Here is a 14210-nt window from a genome sequence, read left to right as displayed (position 1 = left end):
ATTAGCATTCTATCACTCATTCTAAGCTTAACAAATTACGAATATTGTTCTGTATAGACTTTCTTTTTAGAGATCTCATATACTGATTTATGTACACACACACACACACACACACACATACTTTTTTTAATTCAACGAATAAATGCGAACAAGTGCGAATATAAAAAAAAAAAAAAATACATATATATAAAAAAATAAAAAGGAAAAAAAAGAAAAAGGAAATATAAAAATAAAATTAATCGTTACCGCGTTCGTATAATGCAATATAAATCTGAAGTTTAATTCGTTTATTCGAAGTTATTCGTATTTAATTTCACGTTACATCGTAAGATTGCAAGATAAAAGAGAAACAGAGTGAGAGAGGAAGAGAGAGAGAGAGAGAGAGAGAGAGAGAGAGAGAGAGAGAGAGAAAGAGAGGGAAGTAGTTCTCCTTCGGCAAATACAGCAGCAAAGAGCGTAATACCGGTACGAGATATATCCCATGGGATAGGGAACCGTCTCGTTGGCCTAACGGTACGGGGCTAATAAACGAAAGGCATAATGAAATTCGCTCGAAATAAAGTTCACCGTGGAGGAGAGTTAACGCATATATAAAATATGCAACATTCAGTTTCGTTACTTCCTACGGCCGACGTCCCTGACGTGCTCTCGGAGAAATTAATCATCTACCTTCCCCTTTTAATCCATTCTCTCTCTCTCTTTCTCTTTCTTTTTCTCTCTCTCTTTCTCTTTTTTCTCTCTTTCTCTCTCTCTCTCTCTTTCTTTCTTTGTGCTTCTTTCTTTCTTTCTATCTATCTATCTCCTTGTTTTTCTTTCTTTTCTTCTTTACTTTTTATTACATATTGAAAACGAGAGAGAAAGAGAGAGAGAGAGAAAGAGAGAGAGAGAGAGATATGTTTAGTTTATCAACATAATTCGATACGATGACCACGTGATATAATAATTATATTAATAATAATATGGAAATTAATGGGGTTATTTCAGTAAATGTTATCTAATCTCTTTGTTTCCATCCTTTTGTTTTTCTTCCTTTTCTTTTCTATTTTTTATTATATAATGAAGGAAAGAGAGAGAGAGAGAGAAAGAGAGAGAACAACAGTGTATCGTACATGGAAGAAAAAACAATTGGGAGAAAAAGGACAGGCCATGTTAGTAAATTCCAAATATTTTTTTAACTCGTATATAGCTCTCGTTCAAGAAAAGAGAATAAAGGAAAAAAAGACAAAGACAGAGAGATAGGGAGAAAGAAAGAGAGAAAGTGAGAAAGAAAGAGAGAGAGAGAGAGAGAGAGAGAGAGAGAGAAATAATGACTTGTATTTCGATTAAAAAAAGAACAAAAAGTATTAAATAAATTGTACTAAATATAACAATAATTACTTATAAGTATACCGATATAAAAGAGTATTAAATCGATTCTATTAAATTTTCATTGAAAGAAAAATATACGTATAAGTTCTGAAAAATGTGCCATACAGAAGCCATAAAAAAAAGGGAGAGGGAGAGATAGAGAAAATGAATTATACTTCGATAAAAAAAAGAGTATTAAATATATTGTATTAAACTTTGATTAGAAGAAAGATATAAAAAGAGACTCTGAAAAACGTACTATAAGAGCCATAGAAAGAGAGAAACAGAGAGGGAAGGAGAGAGAGAGAGAGAGAGAGGCAAAGAGAGAGCCAAAGAGAGAGAGAGAGAGAGAGAGAGAAAGAGAGAGATGGATAGAATCGGAGTAGACTCATTGATTGACGATTTGCATAGACAAATAAGTTCGAACTCTGATGAAGTTCACGTGAACAAATTGTTTGTTCAACACAGTTGTACAATTGTTTTTCGAGTGGTTTTCGCACTAAAACGGGTTACGTTGACGAAGGCTAAGCCTAGTTTACGTACTTTCTCTCTCTCTCTCTCTCTTTCTTTCTCTCTCCCTCTCTCTCTTCTCTCTCTCTCTCTCTCTCTCTCTCTCTCTCTCTCTCTTGTTCGTAGCACTTCTCTCTTTTGGTACTTCCGTTGACCAAGTGTTTACCTTCGACACGGATATCGTCCTTTCGATTGAACGATTTCTCACCGCCAATTTCCTTCGTTAGTTCGTGTCGATCGTACGAAAAACGAGTACCTTCTTTAATCTTCACGGTGAATTTGAAATTTACAGTAATTTTATTCGGTTCGAAGGGTGTGCTCGTTATCTTTAAAATTTTTGAAAAAAGAAAAAAGGGACGAAGAATAAACGATCAAATATATTGAAAAAAAAGAAACAGAAACAAAATAAAAATAGAAAAGAAAGATTCGTTTCTACGGCTGTTTGTATATTAGGTTTAGAAATAAGTAGATTAATTAGAGATTATGTCGCATTTTATATCGTAAAAATGTTTTATTGTGTTTTGTTATGATATACAGAAAATAAATGTAATAAATATTAGATGAAAAAAAAAAGAAGAAGAAAGAAATGAAATAAAATAACAGTGCAAAAAAATTATAGGTATATTTAATATTTATATGATATCAATTATCTTCGTGTATATATTATAGAATATTGATAACGTTTTGTTAACATTAGATTGAGATTTATTTTCAATATACAATAAATATTATACGTAATATAATGGCATGTAAAGTTCGACATCTCGCAAGCATTAAAAAATAAAATAGAAAAACTGGGAACAATATTACGTTATTACTATCGATAGCTTTATAATCGACAAGAAGAATAATGAGAACTAGATACATTATAGATATTTATAACAATTATAACTATAAATTATACTTGATAAAAAAGAAGGAAAAAGAAAAGAAAAGAAGATGAAAAAAGTATTGTACCGATAACAAAGGACGATAAGATTTTACTTTCCATATTTAAATTAACTTATTATACCGAGAGTATCAGCGTTCGCTTGTTCAGAAATTGAAAAGGTAAGTATGAGTGGTATGGGGAGATGCAGATATGCAGTTGAAGGTATGCAATAGGGGCTAGGGACATTCGTCGTTCTAGGTCCGGCCTTTCGGCGTGCGCAAAATGCAAATTGAGAAGCATCGATTACGAGAGAGATGCGTGCTCATCGTTTCCATCGTCGTCGTCATCGTCGTAGTAGTAGTAATAGTGATAGTACTAGTACTAGTAGTACTAGTAATAGTAATAGTAGTAGTAGTAGTAGTAGTAGTAGTAGCAGTAGTAGTAGTAAAAGTGATAGTGGTAGTGATAGTCATCGTAGTCGTAGTCGTAGTCGTCGTAGCGTAGTCGTCGTAGTCGTCGTCGTCGTCGTCGTCGTCGTCGTCGTCGTCGTCGTCGTCGTCGTCGTCGTCGTCGTTGTGTCGGATGATATCGTCGTCGGTCATAGGTCGAGTACGCCCGAGGGAACGCGAGGCCACGCGAACTGGTGCTGGTACAATGCGCTAATGCGACATATTGTTCGAGCCGGCAAAAATTGCCCCTCGTTACGTGCGTTCACAATGCCAGCTAGTCGTTGTCTGTACCAGTCTAGATGTATATATATGTGTGTGTGTGTATGTGTATATATATATACATATATATATATATATATATAGATACCATTTACAGTAGCACTCGTCACAGTAGTAGCACCTCCACCGTCACCTCCATCGTCGTTCTCTCGATAGTACCTTTCGAAATTACACCAACTATTCCCACAGCATTGCCTGTCTCACTCTCTATCTCTATTTCCATCTCTATCTCTATCTCTATCTGTGCCTATCTCTATCTCTCTTTATCTCTTTATCAAGTACATAGGAATCAGTCACGTAGTATATTCGGACGATTTTTACAAAGAAACAATGAGTTGCCTGAAGCAATTCGATCGAATCTACACGATAAATGTTTTCATTTTTTTACTGTCCCCACCCCTAGTCACGTCATCCTTTTTTCTTGCTTCTTTTTTTTTTTACGCACGTGTATATGTGTTAAGCCTTTTATTCATTCTTCTTTTCTCTTTTTTTCTCTCTCTTTATATATATATATATATGTATGTATGTATGTATGTACATATACACACATATGTATATATGTACGCTTTCATTCGAGAAAGCCTTTTATACGTAAAAGTCAAATTTACCTTTAACTATAGGTAGGGGTAGAATTTCTTTTCAACAGAAGCTAATCTCTCTCTCTCTCTTTCAACTTCTTTTTTCTTTTTTTCATTCCTTTTTTTTTCTTAATAATTCGACATTAATGCTGGTTGATATAACTAACTATAATATATCTATGTCCCTTTAAACTCGTATTATCTATGTACATATATATATGTTAGTAATAGTTAAACAGAGAGATAGAGATAGAGAGAGAGAGAGAGAGAGAGAGAGAGAGAGAGAGAGAGAGAAAGTTCGACGAGCACCGTGATGCCCGTAGACATCGAAAATTCGATTAATTGGTAAGCGAAGCTACCTCCCAAGGCCGCCGTCTGACGTCTTGCACCAAGACGGTAAAGTCGGTCTAGAGACGAGGGTTATAGCATTACCGTATAATCTGTTGTATCCCCATGACGAGAAAGAGAGATGAGAGGACTGAGGTGGAGAGGGCCTGTGGATGTAAGGAAGTCTGTAAACGTTGCATGGCTTTCAGGTAGCAGATGCAAACCTTCTTCGATATGAGAAAATGAATATTTCAGAGTTCTTTAGGGTGAATGTGTGCGTACATCGTGTGTATGTGTATCTCTCTTTCTCTCTGTGTGTGCGTGTGTATGTGGGAGAAAGAGAGATAGAGAACGTTCTCACCGACTTTCCTCTAATCTCACATCCACACCTCTAATTCGGTCTTAAGATTCACGCCTATTCCATATTTGACCAAAACCACCAACGGTTGTAGGATGCCGAGTGCTTGGATTACCATTCTCTCTCTCTCTCTCTCTCTCTCTCTCTCTCATTTTCTCGTTTCTATATCTATCTATCTCTCTTTTACTGTATAAATGCATACGAAATTCTTGGTCTTAGCTATCCTCTAGGCTAAGCTAGGGTAGGCTAGCCTAGCCCAGTAGACACGTTAAAATATTTATTACGAAGTTATAGGGAAGCAGCTGCATGAATATGGTCAAGATTAGATGTTAAAGGTACTTTTAGTGAGACTTGCGAGAGAGAGAGAGAGAGAGAGAGAGAGAGAGAGAGATGAAGAGAGAATAATGATTGGGAGAGAGGAGGGGTGAAAGTATGATAATTCAATTTTTGTGCTATCTGTCATCTTGGTCGATATAAATAATATTATAGCATTATATTATGATGTATTATCTAATTTAATTTGGTAGAAATAAATACTAATTTAATGAAGAATATAGTATGTCTTATTTATACTAATAATAATATAGAAATTATCGTATAGTGTAAATAATAAAGTAATAAAATAAAATATTATATTACACTGTATTATATTGTATTATATTGTGCATGTGCAATATTAAATTCTATTATTTCGCGTATTAAACTTTCAATTGAATTATTGCATACTTAAGAATATATATTATTTTATGAGTATATCGAGTATATTTCATATGTACCGTACTACATTATATTTAATATTGCATTCAACGTTGCACTGCATTCCATCGATTATTATACTTTTAATTTAATTACTCTATATTCGCAAAAAAAAAACGCATTATCGATATACACTGTATTGTATTAATAAACTCTTATATTATTTTCTTATATCTGTTGTAATAATATTACAAAAAAAAGAAAAGAAAAGAAAAGAAAAGAAAAGATATACGGTATTAATTATTATAGATAGAAAATACAAAAAGTTTTCTTCATTAACCATTTATTGATGAATAAAATAAAATCGATCGTTTCTTTTATTTTTCTTTTTAGATAAAACAAAGAGAGATCTGGTTGTTAAAATGAACGATAATAGATATTACATACTTTTGATAATACGCGTCGTTCGAATTTCCCTACCTTCGTTTTAAATTCAAAATCGATATAAAAAAGGTCGAATGGCCCGTACGAGCGAATTCACGAGTCTAGTTTCGACGACGACAACGGTCATTCAGGCAACGTTTCGATCTTCCTTCTCTGTGGACCGTTGCACGTATTTATTCGCGCGACTGCATCCGCGGATACTCGATGCGGAAGAGAGGTTAATTGTCGCGCCTCTTTTTTTCTTTTTTATATTTTTTTTTTGTTTTGTTTTTTTCCGCTCGTGGCTTTTGCTCGGAATGCCAAGTGGAATTAAAAGAGAAGAGTGAAAAAAAAGGGAGAGAGAGGAAAAGAGAGAGGGAGAGAGAAAGAGAGAAAATAAAACGGCCGATGAAATTTCGATCGTTCCTACATATGTTCGATAAATCGTCTGAGCTTCGAGATAAATGATCCACAAGAAATAAAAAAAAAAAAAAGAAACAATATAAAGATATACAGTGCACAGTATTTAGTATCTTAATAATTTTATAAAAAATTAATGACATTCTCTGCATGGATTTTTTTATCATTTCAGATGATTATCAAACAGAGTTTTTTTTAATAATGATAGAAAGATAGAACAAAAAAAGATTGGAAGATAAAACATAACATATAAAAACAAAAAAGAAATATTTGCAAACTATAAGTTCACAAGAAAGAAGGATAATAATAATAATAATAATAATAATAATAATAATAATAATAATAATAATAACTATTATTATTATTATTATTATTATTATTATTATGGTAATAATAATAATAATAATTAACACTTGTAGAAATTCGAATTCACGTTTCATCATTATCAAACTATCTTTATCGAATTACATCGTTATCAAATTATTATCAAATCCATAGTAGACACCCTGTGGGAAATTTCCATGATAATTCCAAATAGAAATCCATTTGACTCGAACAACGTTGCTGGAGGGGTAAAACGAGGAGAGACACTTTGCAGGGGCGTATTAATCGTGAAATAACGTGGGAGAAACCGTTCTCTCTCTCTCTCTCTCCCCTCTCTCTCTCTCTCTCTCTCTCTCTCTCTTTCTCCCGATCTCTCTCAGTCCCTAGGGATTCTCAGTTACGGACAATAAGACGCATGGATCTGAGAAACGAACGCTTACGATAGCCCGAGGCTCTCATCGTGGTCTTCTCACGTAATATCACAACTGATTTCGATGTACATGTGCGAAGAAGATCGTCTGCAGGGCACGTCACATTCTTTGACTGATGCTGCATCCTGCTTCCAATAGGAATGAAAAAAAGAAAGAAGAAAAAGAAAAAAGATATAAAAGAAAAAGAAAAAAGAAAAGGAAAAAGAAACAAGAAGAAAAAAAGAAAGATGTGAAATACTCGTGGAAAAAAAAAGAAAAAAAATGTATATATATATATGTGTGTGTGTGTGTGTGTGTATACGTATATATGTATATGATATGTTGTTGGTCGGAGAAAATGATAATGTTAGATACCTGTAGGGAATATTTTTTTTGCGTTTATTTTTATTCTTAAAAATGAAACTTTTTCATCGGAGATATTAATAATATTATCTCATCCTTGTAAACTCTCGAACTAATGTTTCATATTCGATTATATGTATTAACAGAAATGAATCTTCGTTTGTCGAATTTTTGATTTATATCGAAGTAAAAATTAAAAAAAAGAGTCCTTTAATTTTGATATAAATCGATAAGGAAGTGATATCGTTGTCCCGTTTCTTTTCTTCTCGTTTTCTTTTTCTCATTCGCACTAAAACGATAAAGAATCGATCAGAAAAGATGAAACGGATACAAGAGATACCAATAGAAATTTTATTATACACTATTTGATAAATAATTCCGATAGAATCTCCAGATTTAATTTTCTGCTCGTCTAAATGAAATAAATCACATTTTGACGATACTTGAAACGATTACGGAAATGTCTTTTTTTTTCTCCTTTTTTTTTTTTATTATTAATATTAAAACTGTCGATTGATCGTAATTCGAGCACGATTATATGTTATAAATTTAATTGGTAGATTAGAATAATTAAAGATAATACAAATAGTAGTAGGAAATTCGAAGAGTGACAGTGTGAAGGTGATGCGGTTACGTTGCTGAGCTTTTTGTTAGGTGAAATCGACAGGTCTAACCGCGAGTTAAATGGTCACACGATTGTATATAGGTGAACTTTGTGTGTGTGTGTATACATTCATACATACATACAGACATATATACATACATACATATGTATATAGATATGTATGTATGTATAAAGATATGTTTATAAGTCTTGGTAGATGTAAAAGCATATATAAGTGTGCGTATGTGTGTGTGTGTGTGTATATATATATATATATATATAGTAGAGCTATATGGGAAACCACAAGCTCTGAAAACCACCGGTTCTGTTACCAACGACTCCGGACGTCGTCCTTATTCTCCTCTTTAACCTTCTCGAGTAGACTACCAAGAGAGGAAGAGGAGTAGTAGTCTGGTTTAATACTGTGTGTATGCTTATATACATGTATATCAAGCTTCGCTAATATTCTCTGCTTTAAATATAAGCTTGTTAAAATCATAAGTTTTAATACATATATATATATATTTATTTATTTATATTCTTTCAATTATGAACTTCGTGCATGTATCTGTGTTTTGTGGGTGCAACGAATTATCAAGAAATTTTACGTTTCATTAACAACAATATTAAATAGTTTAAAAAGACACGTTTCTCCAATAATAAAAATCATGTAAGACACGAATGAATTAAAGATGTGGAACTTTATATTTGATTTTTGTCGACTTAGGTTTTTACGTATGTATGTATGTATATATGTATGATGCATGCATGCATGCATGTATGTATGTAAGCTAGCTGAGAAAGAGGTCAAAGGTCTGTTACTACTATAGTTTCAGGCAAGCTAGCGTAGCGAATAACCTTCTACAGCTGCCCCGGAGCCGGCTATTAGTATTTCGAACAAAGCGCAATAAACCAGAGCGTGGATGAGATGGGTGGACTGTGAGGTGGGAGTCCACGAGAGAGAGAGAGAGAGAGAGAGAGAGAGACAAAATGAGAGTGAGTGAGTGAGAGAGGCAGAGAGAGAGAGAGAGAGAGAGAGAGAGAGAGAGACAGAGAGAGACAGAGACAAAGTGAGAGTGAGTGAGAGAGACAGACAGAGCCAGAGAGGGAGGGAGAGAGAGAGAGAGAGAGAAGCTCCAAATTTCGCGTCATCCAGATCTTGCGCAGAATCGAATTCGATCGTTCTACCGTGAACCTAATTACGCGATTCATTAACAATGAAACGCACTTCAAAGGCGCTGCTCTCTATCGTGCGTGATTATTATTAGCGCATAACAATGCTCTCCGGTACAATGCCCATCGGAGTCTCATTGCAACGAGGTCTTCCGTAATTGAAAGTACTCGCCATCTCGTACCTCGAGATATCTCGTGTTATCTCTCTCTATCTCTCTCCGTCTGTCTGTCCGTCTGTCTGTCTGTCTCTTCCTCTCTTTCGTTCTTTTTCTTTCTCTATTTCTCTCTTTTTTCTCATCTTCTCAATATTTCATTAAGAGAAAGTATAAAAAAGAAAAAAAGGTTTCTTTTGCAGAATTTTTTAATTCTTCGTTTTTATATGGATATGTAGGTATATAGATATATTAGTATATGCGTATTTATGAATATATGAAAAAGTGTGCTGTAATATATTTTCTGTAGTTTTTGAAAAAAAAAAAAAAAATATTTTTTTGAGAATGTATATCTTGAGAAAACGTGATTGTGTTAAGTAAATATATTATATTAGATATTATACTATACTAGAAATGGTATAGTGTTATTATATTATATTATATTGCACTATATGTATGATACACCAAAAAATAGGATAATTTTCGTAATTAGAAATACTTTTTCGAATTTATCTTAAGCTAAAACATTCTCTCTCTCTCTCTCTCTCTCTTTCTCTTTCTCTCTTAACCTTTCCTTCTCAACTGCAAAAAATAAAATGAAATGTGATAATTTTTTCTTTTTCTTTTTTATCTAACCATTCAAAATTCTTCTCTTTTTTACTCATTTTTTACTCATGTATACATACGTATCTATGTGTGAGTACATACATCATGAAATATACTATAATATAGTACAATATACTATAGTATATCGGGTTTCCTTCCGAAAGTACCAACTCTATGGATGACTCTAGGGTTTCTCTATATTATCGGCTTCTCGAATCCGATTCCCGTAACGTGCACGGGTAAAAGCCGAATACGAAGCTCGAACTTGAAAAATTTGATCTTATTGAAAACTAGCTCTTTTACGTTTTGTTCAAAGAAATACGAGAAGAGTTCGTAGCAAAGCTCGATCGGTCGATCTGCAGATTCTTACATACGATAGTGAACGTTTCGTTGACGCGAAATAAATAAATCTAACGTAAGAACGTACGTAGTATTATCAATTATGTATTAGATCGTTTTACATTTGTCTATGAAAACAAAACAAAATTAAATAAATTAAATAAATTAACAATATTTTCAGCTATTGAAATTAATCGAGATCCATTAAATTTATTATTAATTAGATAAGTCCTTCGTAATTTCATTAAAAATATGAGAGAAATTGTAGATCGATCTAATCGTGTAATAAATATAATATAATCGGGGACATTAGATAATGTTTTTTTTTTTATTAACATATAAATTTCATTGTTAAAGCGAATCGTATCTTAAGGAATCTTTATTAATTTTGATTTTTTAATGTTACGCGCAAGCGACGCAACCCAGACGTAATTCTTGATCGATTTTCACGAACGAGGTCTCGTTTTAAAGACGAAGGTTCAATCGAGAATGCCGCTTTTCGAATATTCGACGAAGCATTTATTTTCATCGAAAAAAAAATTCTTTCAGAAAATGATGATATTTTCGAGAATAGTTAAGGCATAAAAATAACAGAAGCGTTGAACTTTAAGACGTTGTTTTAGACAATTGTTATAAACAAGTACGACGACAAATTTGAAAGTTATCGAGTTAATATTCCATTGCATTTCGACGAGTAAATATCGAAACTTTCTCTTTCCATACGACTAAACTTAAATAATTTCTAATTTCGAGGATTTTATTATCGTTCAAGCAATGTATAACATATATGGTGTAGAGTGAACTAATTTTTAAACAATAGTATATTCGTTTGAACATTACGTAGCTCGGAACACGCGTTAAATATAAATAATTTTACTGTAACATTTCAATACCATTATATTTCAACTCGCGATCGTTGCCTTGATCTAATATAAACAAAAACGAACCTTCGTTTAACTTTGACTATTGTCGCGTTAGTTTTCTTTCGTACTCCGAAGAGTAAGCATCGAAGCTCTCTCTTTCCGAACGCGATAACTTGAAAATTAATACTTTCGGTAATTTTATAATTATTTAAACGATACGCGGAGTTGAATAATTAATAATTTAAACAATAGTACATTCGTTTGAACATTACGTAGCTCGGGACACGCGTTAGATATAAATAATTTTACTTTAACATTTCAATACCATTATATTTCAACTCGCGATCGTTGCCTTGATCTAATATAAACAAAAACGAACCTTCGTTTAACTTTGACTATTGTCGCGTTAGTTTTCTTTCGTACTCCGAAGAGTAAGCATCGAAGCTCTCTCTTTCCGAACGCGATAACTTGAGAATTAATACTTTCGGTAATTTTATAATTATTTAAACGATACGCGGAGTTGAATAATTAATAATTTAAACAATAGTACATTCGTTTGAACATTACGTAGCTCGGGACACGCGTTAGATATAAATAATTTTACTTTAACATTTCAATACCATTATATTTCAACTCGCGATCGTTGCCTTGATCTAATATAAACAAAAACGAACCTTCGTTTAACTTTGACTATTGTCGCGTTAGTTTTCTTTCGTACTCCGAAGAGTAAGCATCGAAGCTCTCTCTTTCCGAACGCGATAACTTGAGAATTAATACTTTCGGTAATTTTATAATTATTTAAACGATACGCGGAGTTGAATAATTAATAATTTAAACAATAGTACATTCGTTTGAACATTACGTAGCTCGGGACACGCGTTAGATATAAATAATTTTACTTTAACATTTCAATACCATTATATTTCAACTCGCGATCGTTGCCTTGATCTAATATAAACAAAAACGAACCTTCGTTTAACTTTGACTATTGTCGCGTTAGTTTTCTTTCGTACTCCGAAGAGTAAGCATCGAAGCTCTCTCTTTCCGAACGCGATAACTTGAGAATTAATACTTTCGGTAATTTTATAATTATTTAAACGATACGCGGAGTTGAATAATTAATAATTTAAACAATAGTACATTCGTTTGAACATTACGTAGCTCGGGACACGCGTTAGATATAAATAATTTTACTTTAACATTTCAATACCATTATATTTCAACTCGCGATCGTTGCCTTGATCTAATATAAACAAAAACGAACCTTCGTTTAACTTTGACTATTGTCGCGTTAGTTTTCTTTCGTACTCCGAAGAGTAAGCATCGAAGCTCTCTCTTTCCGAACGCGATAACTTGAGAATTAATACTTTCGGTAATTTTATAATTATTTAAACGATACGCGGAGTTGAATAATTAATAATTTAAACAATAGTACATTCGTTTGAACATTACGTAGCTCGGGACACGCGTTAGATATAAATAATTTTACTTTAACATTTCAATACCATTATATTTCAACTCGCGATCGTTGCCTTGATCTAATATAAACAAAAACGAACCTTCGTTTAACTTTGACTATTGTCGCGTTAGTTTTCTTTCGTACTCCGAAGAGTAAGCATCGAAGCTCTCTCTTTCCGAACGCGATAACTTGAGAATTAATACTTTCGGTAATTTTATAATTATTTAAACGATACGCGGAGTTGAATAATTAATAATTTAAACAACAGTACATTCGTTTGAACATTACGTAGTTCGGAACGCGCGTTAAAGATAAAATTATATTAATTTATTTTCTTTTAGATCTCAATTTGGAACTGGCGGACATTGGCTTCATCTAATACAAAGAACAAACACGGACTCCATCATCTTGGGACAGTATTTTGTATCGTCCTTAGTTCAACAAAGACTTAAAGTAAGTATATTTTTTTATCGAACGTTTGTTAAATAATTCATACAATTCTTTCTCGTAACAATGTTATTAATAATTTCGTCTTTGTTTGTCTGTTACAGAAGGTCATTGCGATCGTGCGCGAAGCAATGGTGAAATCGAATGTTTGTACCGCTAAAATAAAAAGAAAAATATCGCGATGTAGAAGCAGTGTTTGTTCGTCCGCGTATCGCGATTTAAATAATAAATAATTTTGTGTCGACTGCGTGCAATGCAGTCCTTAGAGTCAGTGTTTGTTCGCGAAGTTTTTCATTTTTTTAACAGTCATAACAGACTGTATTTATAAAATACAATAGAGTTTCGCGAATTAACTTCAGTGATCGTCCGTTAATAAATAACAATCGCGTATTAGAGTCAGTGCATCATTGAAGAGGATCTCAGCCAATTTCCATATCAACCTACCTCATTTTCAACCAACTTCAATTTCGAGCTACCTCATTTTCAACCAACTACAAATCGTCCACCCTCAATTTCGACCTAAATCGCGGACGAGTGTTTTGGAGCCACCGCAGAACTTCTTAAGTAGTGAGTAATTTTTAAATCCCTCCGATCACTCAATCATGTCGAGGACGAAAGGTCCGAATCGGCACGAGTGATTGGTTGTAATTAATAAGTAAAAGAGTATTTTGAGTGACCACGAGTAAATTTCTTCGGAGATTTACTCGTGAATGGTTCGTTATTTTTTCATTTATTCATTAGATCAGGATAGAGTCTTCTTGTTCAAACGCGTTAATTATAATTATTTGAAATATTAAATATTTTAATGCGTTTTTTAATATTTCCTCTCGCGAAAATAATAAAAAATCGATATTTACGAGTTCTAATGAAAAATGAACAAGAAGACATTCGCGATGGATAGTCTCTGAATTACAAGCGAAATTGTGTAATTTCTTTTCTAACAATTAGAATAGTCGCTTGTAAGAAGGAACGTCCAAAGATTTTTCATTACATTTTTAAATAGAATAAATAATTTGATTGAAAAGCTTTTGATAGAAAAAAGTCGTGTAGAATCATTGATAAAAAACAAAGAGACTTGTAAAATCCCGTATACCTTAGAATAAACTAATCAATTTTTAGCTTAGGATTTTCAGCAATTAATATACTTATTCTCGTTTCTTTCTCGACGTTTTCTCGATTTTTCGTTTCAGGATTGTTTTAGAGTTGCGTTAG

At 33.0% G+C, this 14210-nt stretch overlaps 1 protein-coding gene across 4 annotated transcripts in view; it reads right to left on the bottom strand.

Annotated features, from left to right (window-relative positions):
- LOC127068236 (polypyrimidine tract-binding protein 1) overlaps nt 1-14210 on the bottom strand; it is a 390025-nt gene that overhangs the window by 344663 nt on the left and 31152 nt on the right. The window lies entirely within an intron of this gene.

This window comes from Vespula vulgaris, chromosome 12 (assembly GCF_905475345.1).
Source record: "Vespula vulgaris chromosome 12, iyVesVulg1.1, whole genome shotgun sequence".
Classification (NCBI taxonomy): Eukaryota; Metazoa; Arthropoda; class Insecta; order Hymenoptera; family Vespidae; genus Vespula; species Vespula vulgaris.
This window is presented reverse-complemented; position numbering and strand designations above follow the sequence as displayed.